We start from the raw sequence: 12,734 nt of genomic DNA, 5'->3' as shown, positions 1-12,734 counted from the left end.
GTTAGAAAACTTCCTCAGTCAAGTATTTCTTACCATCTCACTTGATTTTGAAAGGAAATCATTATCATGAAGTAGGGAGAAAAATTTATTTACTGTTTTCCTATTGATGATGCTGTGAAGTCTGAGGTTTGCTATACTCTGGCAGTTTGGAAAGAGTCCATTTTGTTATTTCTTTGGAACTTTTTTCTCTGTCAGCCATGAGTTTCAAGTTTAGTACTTGTTGAAATATGGTTTTAATATAAGTCCCAAAACAGAGGCAGATATTCAAATTAAATCCCTTTCAACATGTGCTTTTCTAAATCTTGCCTCTACTACTTAAGGGCTATGTTATGTTGGACAAGCTAATCTCTCTGTGCCCTTTTCTTTCTCTATAAAATGGGTATACTAATGGTATATATTACACTAAGTTGTTTTAGAGACTAAATGAGCTAGAATATAAAAAACTGCTTAGAATATTGCTAAGCATACTGTGGGGGAGGAAAAAACAACTTTCTCCTCTACCTCCCTAGGTTCACTAACTGAGACCCTGCAAATTAGACTGACAAAGGCAGGTTAACACATGAAGCACACATCCACAGAAGAGAAACTCAGTGAAGAGTAACTCAAAGTGGTGGCTTTTATAGCATCTTAAAAAAGAGCAATGGGTGGACTGGAATCAAGATGGCAGAGTAGTAGGACATAGAACTCACTTCTTACCACAAATACATCAAGAATACACCTACAAATGGAACAATTCTCACAGACAGCTACTGAACACTACCAGAAGATCTCAGAAACCTGAAAGGACAAGAAAGGTCTCCACGTAATTGGGTAGGACAAAAGGAAAAAAATAAAAACAAAGAGGAAGCAGGACAGGTTCTGTGCCCCTGGGAGGGGGCTGAAGGAGAGGAGAGGCTCCTGTACCTAGGGAAGTACCCTCACGGGGGAAATCAGCCAGGACAGAAAAGAAGTTTCACAGGCTCAGAGGAGAGTACAACAACTGGTATGTGGCAGTCAGGACAGAGGCGGTCCATGCCACTGCCCTGTGTGTCCCAGCCTGTGATGCGTGTCTAGTTGTATGGGCAGGGTCTGGGTGCTGAAACACAGGGTTTAGAGGACAGACCCAGGGAGAGAACTTGTGTTGCTTGTGCAGAGACAGCCAGAAGGGGCTGGAGTGTGGGGCACTGCTCTAGGGTGTGTACGTGGAAGAAGCCTGAGCTGCCACAGAAGTACCATTGTTAAGTGGTGTGCAAAGGGAGGGGTAGGGCTGCCACTGAAGCCTCTTTCCCCACTTGCTGAACCCTGCCTCCATGGGCTCCAGGGGAGGCTCCCATCTGGGCAGGCTCACACTCCCTGGCCATGGCCTCAGTGGCCCCAGGAATACAAGCCAATGGCTTGCCTCCATGCAGTGGTGGGGCTGAAATCACAGCTGAGCCCCAGGGGCCATGTAACTTAGGAAGCAGGGCTGAAATCTCTCCCTGCAGCTGCGTGAGCCACAGATTTGCACCTCCTCTTCCAGCTTTGTAAATTCAGCACCTGCAGAACATCCAAATGGACAACGGATGCTCCCATGGCTGGGACAGGTCTGGCCTTAGAAGCTATGGACTTTGTGGGCACATACACACAAAGGCTGGGTTGAGCTAGGGTCTGAGCTGCCTCCATATCTCTCACAGTGGGTCTAGGTGTGCAACTACTGCAGTCCTGGGACCTGACTTCAGTGTACCTGCACTGGTGGCCTTGTGAAAACAAAGCCTAAGAGGCACCAGGGCCGATTACCAGCCTATCCAGTATGTTGCCAGCATATTCTCGGCTGAGGTGGTCTGAGAGCAGTGACAACAACCGTGTACTCTGTGAGCCTGCACAATGGGTGAATGGTGACACAACAGAGCACACTCACAGCTGACCATAGCCAGCAGAGGAACACTCAGTGGCTCCTCTCCCAGTGGGAGTGCTCCAATCCTGCGTACCTCACACCACAGATCAGAAACACAGCTCACAAATGGATCTGGGGGCTTCTACTCCAAATAGGGAGATGACCCTACCCCTGAAAGTGCAGTGACAACCACAGAGCAAAGAGGAGGCCACACTCAATATCCAGTGCATGCCCTGGTCACAACATCAGTCACACCTCCTATCAAGGGTATAACAGCCAGCATACACTGAGGAAAGAGGTAGAAAACATCCATACTCAAAACAATGCTCACACCAAAAAATATTAAACCCACACTGGTTACACAGGGACATTCCCACATAAAAATAGCCCTCCAAGATCACACTAGATAACCATTTCTCCTAAACTCATAGAGCAAGAGAAATATAAGTAAAATGAAGAAGCACAGGAACCACTCCCAATTATGAGAAAAGAATCTAAAAATAATAAATATATATATATATGTATAACTGAATCACTTTGCTCTACACCTGAAACTAATACAACGTTGTAAATCAACTATACTCAAATAAAATTAAAGCATTTAAAAAAAAGTATGTGGAGAAAAAAAAAAAAAAGATTGAGAGAATTCCCCTGAAAGAACAAACAAATGAAACAGAACTCTTCAATCTAATAGACACTGAGTTCAAAATGGAGATAATGAAAATACTGAAGGAATTAAGAAAGGCTATCAACAGAAATACAGATTACTGTAAAAAGGAACTAGAAACTATAAGGAGGAGCCAAGAAAAACTAGAAAATTCATTTGAAGAGACAAAAGCTAACCAAAGGCTATGAATAGCAGAATGAATAATACAGAAGAATGAATAAGTGATCTAGAAAACAGAATAATGGAAATCACCCATTTAGAATAGCAGACAGAAACCCAAAGGAAAAAAAAAATAAATTAAAAGCAATATAAGACACCTATGGGATAATATCAAGTATGCCAATCTACACATAATAGGGATCCCAGAAGGAAAAGAAAGAGAAAAGGGGATTGAAAATGTATTTGAAGAAATTATGGCTGAAAACTTCCCAAACCTAAAGAAGGAAACAGACATCCAGATACAGGAAGCACAGAGAGTCCCAAACAAGATAAACCCAAACAGACCTACACCAAGACATAATAAAAATAACAAAAGTTAAAGAGAGGATTCTAAAGGCATCACGAGAATAACAAAGAATTAACTACAAGGGAACCCCCATAAGGCTGTCAACTGATTTTTCTACAGAAACGTTGCAGGCCAGAAGGAAGTGGTAAGGTATATTCAAAGTCCTGAAATGGAAAAATCTGCAAGCTAGGATTCTCTACCCAGCAAGATTATCATTTAGAATAGAGGGAGAGAGAAAGAATTTCTCAAACAAAAATTAAAAGAATACAGCAATACTAAACCTATCCTAAAGGAAATATTGAAAGTTCTTCTCTAAATAGAAAAGAAGTAAGAATCCATAGGAAGAGAAAATTAATATTGGAAAACAAATCACTTAAATAAGCCAGTACACAGGCTAAAAAAAAAATTCTGTGAAAGTGATAATAACCTCAGTGAACAGCAAAAGGATGAACATGAAGATGCAAAAGAGGACATCAAAATCATAAAGTATGGGCGAGGAGAGTAAGAAAATGTAGATTTTTTTTTTTCTAGAATGTGTTTGAGCTTATATGACTACCATTCTAAGGCAAGTAAATATAGGAAGGGGTTAACATATTTGAAAAACAGGGCAACCACAAATCAAAAACATACAATAGATTCACAAAAACCAAAAAGAAGAGAACATAGTATACTATGAAACAAAATCATCAAACCACAAAAGGAAAAACAAAAAGAAAGGGCACAGTTGGGTAAGGGGAAGCTGGGATGAAGTGAGAGAGTAGCATTGACATATATATACTACCAAATGTAAAATGGATGGCTAGTGGGAAGCTGCTGCATAGCACAGGGAGATCAGCTCGGTGCTTTGCGACGACCTAGAGGGATAGGATAGGGAAAGTGGGAGGGAGGCTTAAGAGGGAGGAGGGGCTATGGGGATATATGTATACATATAGCTGATTCACTTTGTTGTACAGCAGAAACTAACACAACATTGTAAAGCATTTATACTCCAATAAAGATGTGGAAAAAAAAAAGGGGGACAAAGAAGAAATATAAAATCAATGGGAAAACAAGATTTAAAATGGTAATAAATACTAACTACCAATAATTACCTTAAATGTCAATGAACTAAATGCTTCAGTCAAAAGACACAGAGTGGCAGACTGGATTAAAATATAAGAGCCTACAGTATGCTGCCTACAAGAGACCCACTTTAGGGCAAAGAATACACATAGATTAAAAGTGAGGGGATGGAAAAAGATATTTCATGCAAACAGAAATGACAAGAAAGTGGGAGTCACAATACTCATATCAGACAAAATAGATTTTAAAACAAAATCTACAAAGAAAGATAAAAAAGGACACTATATATAGGGCTCCCCTGGTGGCGTAGTGGTTGAGAGTCTGCCTGCCGATGCAGGGGACACGGGTTCATGCCCTGTTCCAGGAGAATCCCACATGCCGCGGAGCAGCTGGGCCCATGAGCCATGGCTGCTGAGCCTGCACGTCCAGAGCCTGTGCTCCGCAACAGGAGAGGCCACAACAGTGGGAGGCCCGCGTACCACAAAAAAAAAAAAAAAAAAAAAAAAAAGGACACTATATAATGATAAAAGGATCAATACAAGGAGAGGATATTACACCCATCAATGTATATGCACCCAACATAAAAGCACCCAAATACATAAAACAAATAGTAACAGCCATAAAGGGAGAAACTGACAGGTATACAAAAATAGTAGGAGACTTTAACACTCCACTCATATCAATGGACAGATCTTCAAAGCAGAAAATCAATAAGGCAACAGAGACCCTAAATGATACAATAGAATAGCTACATTTAATTGATATCTTCAGGACATTACATCCAAAAAAAGCAGAATACACATTCTTTCCAAGTGCATATGGAACATTGTCTAGGACTGGCCACATACTAGGGCACAAAATAAGCCTCAACAAATTTAAGAGTATAGAAATTATTTCAAGCATCTTTTCTGACCACAATGACATGAAATTAGAAATCAACCACAGAAAAAGAAATGAGAAAGAAACAATTACATGGAGACTTAACAACATGCTAGTAAAAAACCAACTGGTTGGTCAAGAATGAAATCAAAGAAGAAATTAAAAAATACCTTGAGGCAAATGACAATGAAAACACAACCATATGAAATCTATGGGATTCAGCAAAAGCAGTCCTTAGAGGCAAGTTCATAGTGATACAGGCCTTCTTTAAGAAACAAGAAAAAATCTCAAATAAACAACCTAACCCACCACCTGAAAGAATTAGAACACCAGGCACAGTGGATAAGACTCTGCAATCCCAATGCAGGGGGCCAGGGTTCGATCCCTGCTCAGGGAATTGGATCCCACATGCATGCTGCAAGTAAGAGTTCATATGCCACAACTAAGAAGCCCAAGTGCCTCAACTAAGGAGCCAGGGAACCGCAACTAAGGAGCCTGTCTGCCACAACTAAGACCTGGTACAACCAAATAAATAAATAAAAAAAAAAATTAGAAAACCAAGAACAAACAAAATTAGAAAAAGAAGAATAAAATAGCAGAAGGAAGGAGATAATATAGATCAAAGAGGAAAAAAATAAAATAGAGTTTAAAAAATAGAAAAAAATCAATAAAAACAAGACCTGGTTCTTTGAAAGGGTAAACAAAATTGACAAATCTCTGTCCAGGCTCACCAAGAAGAAAAGAGAGAGGACCTAAAAGAACAAAATAAGAAGTGAAAGAGGAGAAATCACAACACATACTGCTGAAAAAAAAAAACTATGAAAAAGTATATGCCAACAAATTTGACAATCTCAAAGAAATGGACAACTTTCTAGAAACATACAGCTCACCAAAACTGAATTAAGAAGAAAGAGATAACTTGAACAGACCAATCACCAGAAATGAAATAGAATCTGTAATAAAAATAAATTCCTACAAACCAAAGTCCAGGACCAGATGGCTTCATGGGGAATTCTACCAAACATACAAAGAAGAACTTATATTGATCTTTGTCAAACTCTTCCAAAAGACTGAAGATGAAGGAACACTCCCAAAGACATTCTACAAAGACACCATCACCCCGATATTAAAACCAGACAAAGACACTACCAAAAAAGAAAATTATAGTTCAATATCTTTGATGAATATAGATGTAAAAATACTCAACAAAATATTAGCAAATCTAATCAAACAACACATAAAAAAGGTCATACACCATGACCAAGTGGGATTCATCCCATGGTTACAAGGATGGTTCAATATATGCAAATCAATCAATGTGATACACCACATCAACATAAGAAAAGACAAAAACCATATGTTCATCTCAATACATGCAGAAAAATCATTTGATAAAATTCAACATCCATTCATTATAAAAACCCTTAAGAAAGTGTGTATAGAGGGAACATATCTCAACATAAAAGCTATTTATGACAAATCCACATCCAATATAATGCTCAATGGTGAAAAGCTGAAAGCCTTCCTGCTAAAATCTAGAACAAGACAAGGATGCACACTCTCACCCCTTCTCTTCAACATAGTATTGGAAGGAAGTCCTAGCCACAGCAATCAAACAAGAAGAAGAAATAAAATTTATTCAAATTGGTAGGGAAGAGGTAAAATTGTCATTGTCCACAGATGACATGATAATACATATAGAAAACCCTAAAGACTCCAAACAAAAACGAGAACTGATCAACGAATTCAGCAAGGTAGCAGGATACAAGATTAACACACAGAAATCAGTTGCATTTCTTTACACTAACAATGAAATATCAGAAAGGGAATGTAAACACACAATCCCTTTTAAAATAGCAACCCCCAAAATAAAATACTTAGGAAAAAACCTTACCAAGGAGGTGAAAGACTTATATGCTGAGAACTACAAAACATTAGTAAAGGAAATTGAAGACGATTCAAAGAAATGGAAGTATATCCCATGCTGTTGTACTGGAAGAATTAATATTTTAAAAATGACCATACTACGCAAAGCAATCAACAGATTGAATGCAATCCCTATTAAATTACCCAAGGCATTTTTCACAGAAATAGAATTATACTAAAAATCATATGGAACCATAAAAGTGCCAGAATTGCCAAAGCAATCCTGAGGAAAAAGAAAAAAGCAGGAGGCATAACCATCCCAGACTTCAGACAATACTACAAGGGTACAGTAATCAAAACAGCATGGTACTGGCACAAAAACAGACATACAGATCAATGGAACAGAATAGAGAGTCCAGAAATAAACACACACCTATGGACAATTAATCTTCAACAAAGGAGGCAAGAATATACAATGGGGAAAAGATAGTCTCCTCAGCAAGTGGGAAGTTGGACAGCCGTATATAAATCAATGAAGTTAGAACACACCCTCACACCATTCACAAAAATAAACTGAAAATAACTTAAATACTAAAATGTAAGACAAGACAGCAAAAAACTCCTAGAAGAGAACATAGGCAAAACATTCTCTGACATACCACTGTTTTCTTAGGTCAGTCTCCCAAGGCAACAGAAATAAAAACAGAAATAAACAAATGGGACATAATCAAACTTACAGGCTTTTGCACAGCAAAAGAAACCATAAAGAAAATGAAAAGAAAATCTACAGACTGGGAGAAAATATTTGCAAATGATGCGACCAACAAGGGTTTAATTTCCAAAATACAAAAGCAGCTCATGCAGTTCAGCAACAAAAAACAAACCCAATCAAAAAGTGATCAGAAGACCTAAATAGACGTTTCTCCCAAGAAGATATACATATGTCCAATAGGCACATGAAAAGATGCTCAACATCTCTAATTACTAGAGAAATGAAAATCAAAACTACAATGAGGTACCACCTCACACTGGTCAGAAAGGCCATTATTAAAAATTCTACAAATAACAGATGCTGGAGAGGGTGTGCAGAAAAGGGAATCCTCTTATGCAGTTGTTGGGAATGTAAACTGGTACAGCCAGTATGGAGGTTCCTCAAAAAACTAAAAAACAGGGTTGCCATATGATCCAGAAATCACTCATATAGGCATATTCCCAGACAAACCTATAATTTGAAAAGATACTTGCACCCCTATGTTCATATCAGCACTATTCACAATAGTCAAGACATAGAAACAACCTAAATATACACTGACAGATGAATAGGTAAAGCAGATGTGGTACATATATACAAGAGAATACTTCTCAGCCACAAAAAAGAATGAAATAATGCTATTTGCAACAACATGGATGCAACTAGAGATTATCATACTAAGTGAAGTAAGTCAGAAAGAAAAAGACAAATATCATATGATATCACTTTTTGTGAAATCTGAAATATGGCACAAATGAACTTATCTACAAAACAGGAACAGACTCACAGAGAACAGACTTATGGTGGTGGGGTGCTGGGGCAGGGAGGACTGTGATTAGCAGAGGCAAACTATTATAAATAGGATTGCTAAACAACAAGGTCCTACTATATAGCACGGGGAACTATATTCAATACCCTGTGATAAACCATAATGGCAAAGGATATGAAAAAATAATGTGTGTGTGTGTATATATATACATGTATATATATTTATTTGTATGTATGTGTGTATATATATATATATATATATATATATACACTCACACACATGTAAAACTGAGTCACTTTGCTGTACAGAAAAAATAAATACAACATTGTAAATCAACTATACCTCAATTAATTGGAAATTTTTTTTTAAAAAAGAGCAATGAATTAATAGAGAAGTGACAAGCCTCCCCAAAATTGTTTTAGGCTTTCAAGGGCAGCAAACTGTGGGAAGGGAAATACGTGGTGGAAACTAAAAGATGTTGAGGGTTATTTTAGTAAGATTTGTTATATAGATTCCTCTTGGTGGTATCTCTGGGCTGATGAGAGTGTAGGTGCATTTCCAGTGATTAAGAGTTAGGGGAGTATAGAGAGCTCTTCTGTCTACACTTTCTCAATTGTCTTCAGATCAAAATACTTCTTATGCTAAAGTGGCATGTTTGGGTGGCATATTTCGTACAACATATTAAATTTGCTACAAATATTAACAATTATTTTCACCATTATTAATTTATGCCATCAAATTTATTCCATATCAACTTGTTAGAAACCTGGTGAAATCCACAGGGAACATGAAACTCTCTGTTCTTGAGGAGTTCTGCCTGAGAGACAAGTGTCCATCTAAGAGTAGCAATGGTGTGTGATCAGTGCCACGATGAAACCATGCTATGGTTGCACTGAGCTTAATCAACAAAGTTTGCTTTGGGTTGCTGACAAAACATGAGGAGTGGGCTTCTTTCTGAAATTCATCAAATGTGTGTTCTTGTTTCTCTAGACAATAAGAAACCTGTGCTCTCATTAGTAACTCCCAGAGTCAGTAGCTGGATTTCCTCCCATATACCAAGTCAGAAAATATAGAACTTTTATTCATTAATTTACCATGATCCTTTAAACATTACAAGTAAAAAGAATCTGCTTTTTTTGTCTACCAATGGACCAAGTTACATTTTTTCTAATAGCCTAAAATAAAGTTTACTAAAACATCTTCACATATGTGTGTGTCCATGTATTATATTATCCCTATCAGCCGTCTAATTATTCTGACCTGCGTACACCTTTTAAAATAGTCATTCATATACATATATGTTATATGTATACAGCAAAGTGAAATGGTGGCATTTTTTATAATTAAAAGGCAGATAGTTTTATTGGCACAGATTCTTGCAGGAGTTGATATATTCTTGGCAAACGCTTAGAAGTGGTCTTTCCCTTGCTCCCTGAAAGTTCCTTTTGGATGAACTATTTACTGGGCCAGGAGATATCATCTGATGATCGCACAGCTCTGTGATACTAAGGACAGAGTTAGTTGAGAATTAAGGGGAGGGAGTAGTACGTGTCCAAGGAAGGAAAATCCAGAAATGTCAAATAATAACAGTAGATACCATTTATGAGGTACTTACTGTGTATGCCAGGCATGAGCTAAGCACTTTACATGTTTTAGCTAATTATTGCAAAAACTCTAGACTGTAAATAATACTTCCCATTTTACCAGTGCAGAAGAAGAATTTCAGAGAGTTTAAATAACTTTAATGTGCTGTATATCATAGAGCTATGAAGTGGTGGTGATAGGTCAAGAAGCTTAGTGTCCTGGGAAACAGCATGGATTTTAGACTCAGACATGATTTTAATACTGACCATTTAGTATTTCTTTCATATTTTTCCATTTCTCTTTGTTGTTGTAATTACTTTTTAGATGTAACTCATGTTTTCTTTTCAAACATTTCCCTTCTTTAAATCATCCTTCCTCCCTCAGTAAGGCAAAGATCAGAGTGGGTCTTTCTCAGCACACTACGCAGTCAAGTAGGATGATTACTTATATAATCAGAATTTCTGTAAAGAAAGTCCTATTTTGATAAAACAGATATAATAAGGGTGAAAATTTGGTGAATATTCTTGAATTGGGAAAAAGAGTGTGGTGATTTGAGGATAGATACCAAGACAGACTGCTATGGAAATGTTCTACAGCCTGTAAGAAACACAGGGCTTTCTATCTTCACCTAATTACTTTGGTGCCTATAAAACAACATAATTAGCCCTTTATCTCTTAGAACACAATATATTTGTTTCGTTTGCACTGTCTTTTATCCTTATTGATTTATATTACTAGTAAGCGTAATATTTTACAGTATAACAAGCAGCTTACTATTCAGTTATATGATTTGGGAAGAAGACATAAAGTTTAGACTTTTTTCTTCCTGGTCCAGTGTGGGACAGATTACATATCTATCTATACACACACATTTATGAAAATACACATATATCTCTTCATGTATTTAAACATACATACATACATACATGTATCTCAAAAATGTATAGACAAGTGATAAATACTCAAATAGCAAGAATGAAACAGAAATGTTTTCATAATATTGTCAGACATAAGTTTTTCTCTGAGTTGACACTTTGTGTGTTAATAAAACCACAGGAGGGCAAAGCTGGTGTGGTTTATCTTCAGTCTTCACTTATTCACAGCTGCTCGCTAGTAGCAGTAATAATAATAATTATCACTAACTTATCCTCATTTAGAAAGTGAATAACAATTTTTAAATTCCATTGAAAAGGAAAAGCAAAGTTTACTGGCTGTATTGGGGTGGGTAGAGAGGTTCAATTAAATATATTTTTTTAAAATATAACATCAAAATTTTACGAGATTAAGATACACATCATTTAAAATGTTCTGTGGTGAGTGTGTCTGTATCACAATTATTTGATTTACTTTAAGGATTAAAATATCATTAATTTTTGCTCTTTCCTTGTTACATGTTTTCCTTGCCTTTGGATTAAACTGTTCAATAGTTTCATTATTTTTTATAGGTGCATGAGAGATTAGTGTTGAAGCTAATTACTGACTGCAAGTACCCAGCACACTTTGTTCTGATAAATAATTTTCTTCTCACTTTGAAATAAGTACTTTAAAATTTTCATTGAACACTGATTTTTTAAAAAATATTTATTTATTTAGACTGTGCCGGGTCTTAGTTGCAGCACACAGGATCTTTTAGTTGCGGCATGAGGACTTCTTAGTTGTGGCATGCATGCGGGATCTAGTTCCCCGACCAGGGATCAAACCCAGGCCCCCTGCATTGGGAGCGTAGAGTCTTACCCACTGGACCACCAGGGAAGTTCCGAACACTGATTTTTAAGGGATGAATTATCTGAAAATTCAGATAAAACTGAAAACCTAAATAAAATTGAATATGCTTGTTTGAAATTTATATATTCCTACATTCAGTTATTTCTCAAGTTGGCAGAAACTTTGTATATATACAAACTATTTCCATTTGGTTTTAATTGGATTCTTATGAGTGTACCTAAAATAACGGGAAAAGTCTATATTACAGATGAAGAATTATCAAATGTAATTAAATGTGGAAAATAAGAAAGTATAAAATTACAGAGTAGGCTCTGATGTCCTACTTTATAAGTCTATCACTTTTTTAGTATCTTTATATTTCAGACAATTAATGTCCAACATCTCTAGATTATCTCTGAGAAAAGGAAGATAAAATATACAAAACTATTAAAAATTTTTCATTTTGAGGCCTTTGAGGTCTTGAGCAAGAAAATTGGGAGATTCTTTGAACTTCAGGGTTTGTTTTACTATGTTAGCCACATATGCAAAAGACAATAGCCCTGAAACTCTCCTCTTTCCTACTTAACTCAAAATTCAAAAATCCCTTTGGAACTGAGACCACTCTTGTAATTCCTTTGTATTCCATATTGTACTTGGTGCTTAATAAATACTTCATGAATGAGCTCTCAAGGAAATTATTTTTCCTTGATTTCTATCAACTTTTACTTTAAAAGTCTTCTCAGATTTTCATAGGTATGATGAGATTAGTGCAGTAGTTACTATGTTCTTTCTTCTATTTTTATCCAAATGTAGACCATTTTGGATCTGCCTTATCTAAGTATTAAAAATACCAAAATTCTTTAAAATCTGTAATGTTATTTAATTATCTTAATGCACTTTATGACATTAAACAGTCATCTCACAGACTACCTGACATTTACATAATTTAGAATATCTGTTACTGGAGTTCTTGCTTTTGTATGGCTCAGATTCACTTAGTGATGTTGTTTTTAGAATATTGGATTAATGTGTCTGCCAGAACATTCATTAAGTATAGAACAAAATTTCAAGATGACTCATATCCAGATGTCCAGT

At 36.5% G+C, this 12,734-nt stretch overlaps 1 protein-coding gene across 3 annotated transcripts in view; it reads left to right on the top strand.

The window, feature by feature from the left end:
* Positions 1-12,734, top strand: part of NAALADL2 (N-acetylated alpha-linked acidic dipeptidase like 2) — a 1,063,610-nt gene that overhangs the window by 1,036,174 nt on the left and 14,702 nt on the right. The gene's annotated exons all lie outside the window — the stretch shown is intronic.

Source organism: Delphinus delphis, chromosome 4, assembly GCF_949987515.2.
Source record: "Delphinus delphis chromosome 4, mDelDel1.2, whole genome shotgun sequence".
NCBI classification, from domain to species: Eukaryota; Metazoa; Chordata; class Mammalia; order Artiodactyla; family Delphinidae; genus Delphinus; species Delphinus delphis.
Note: the sequence above shows the minus strand (reverse complement) of the source record. Positions and strands in the feature narration are given on the sequence as shown.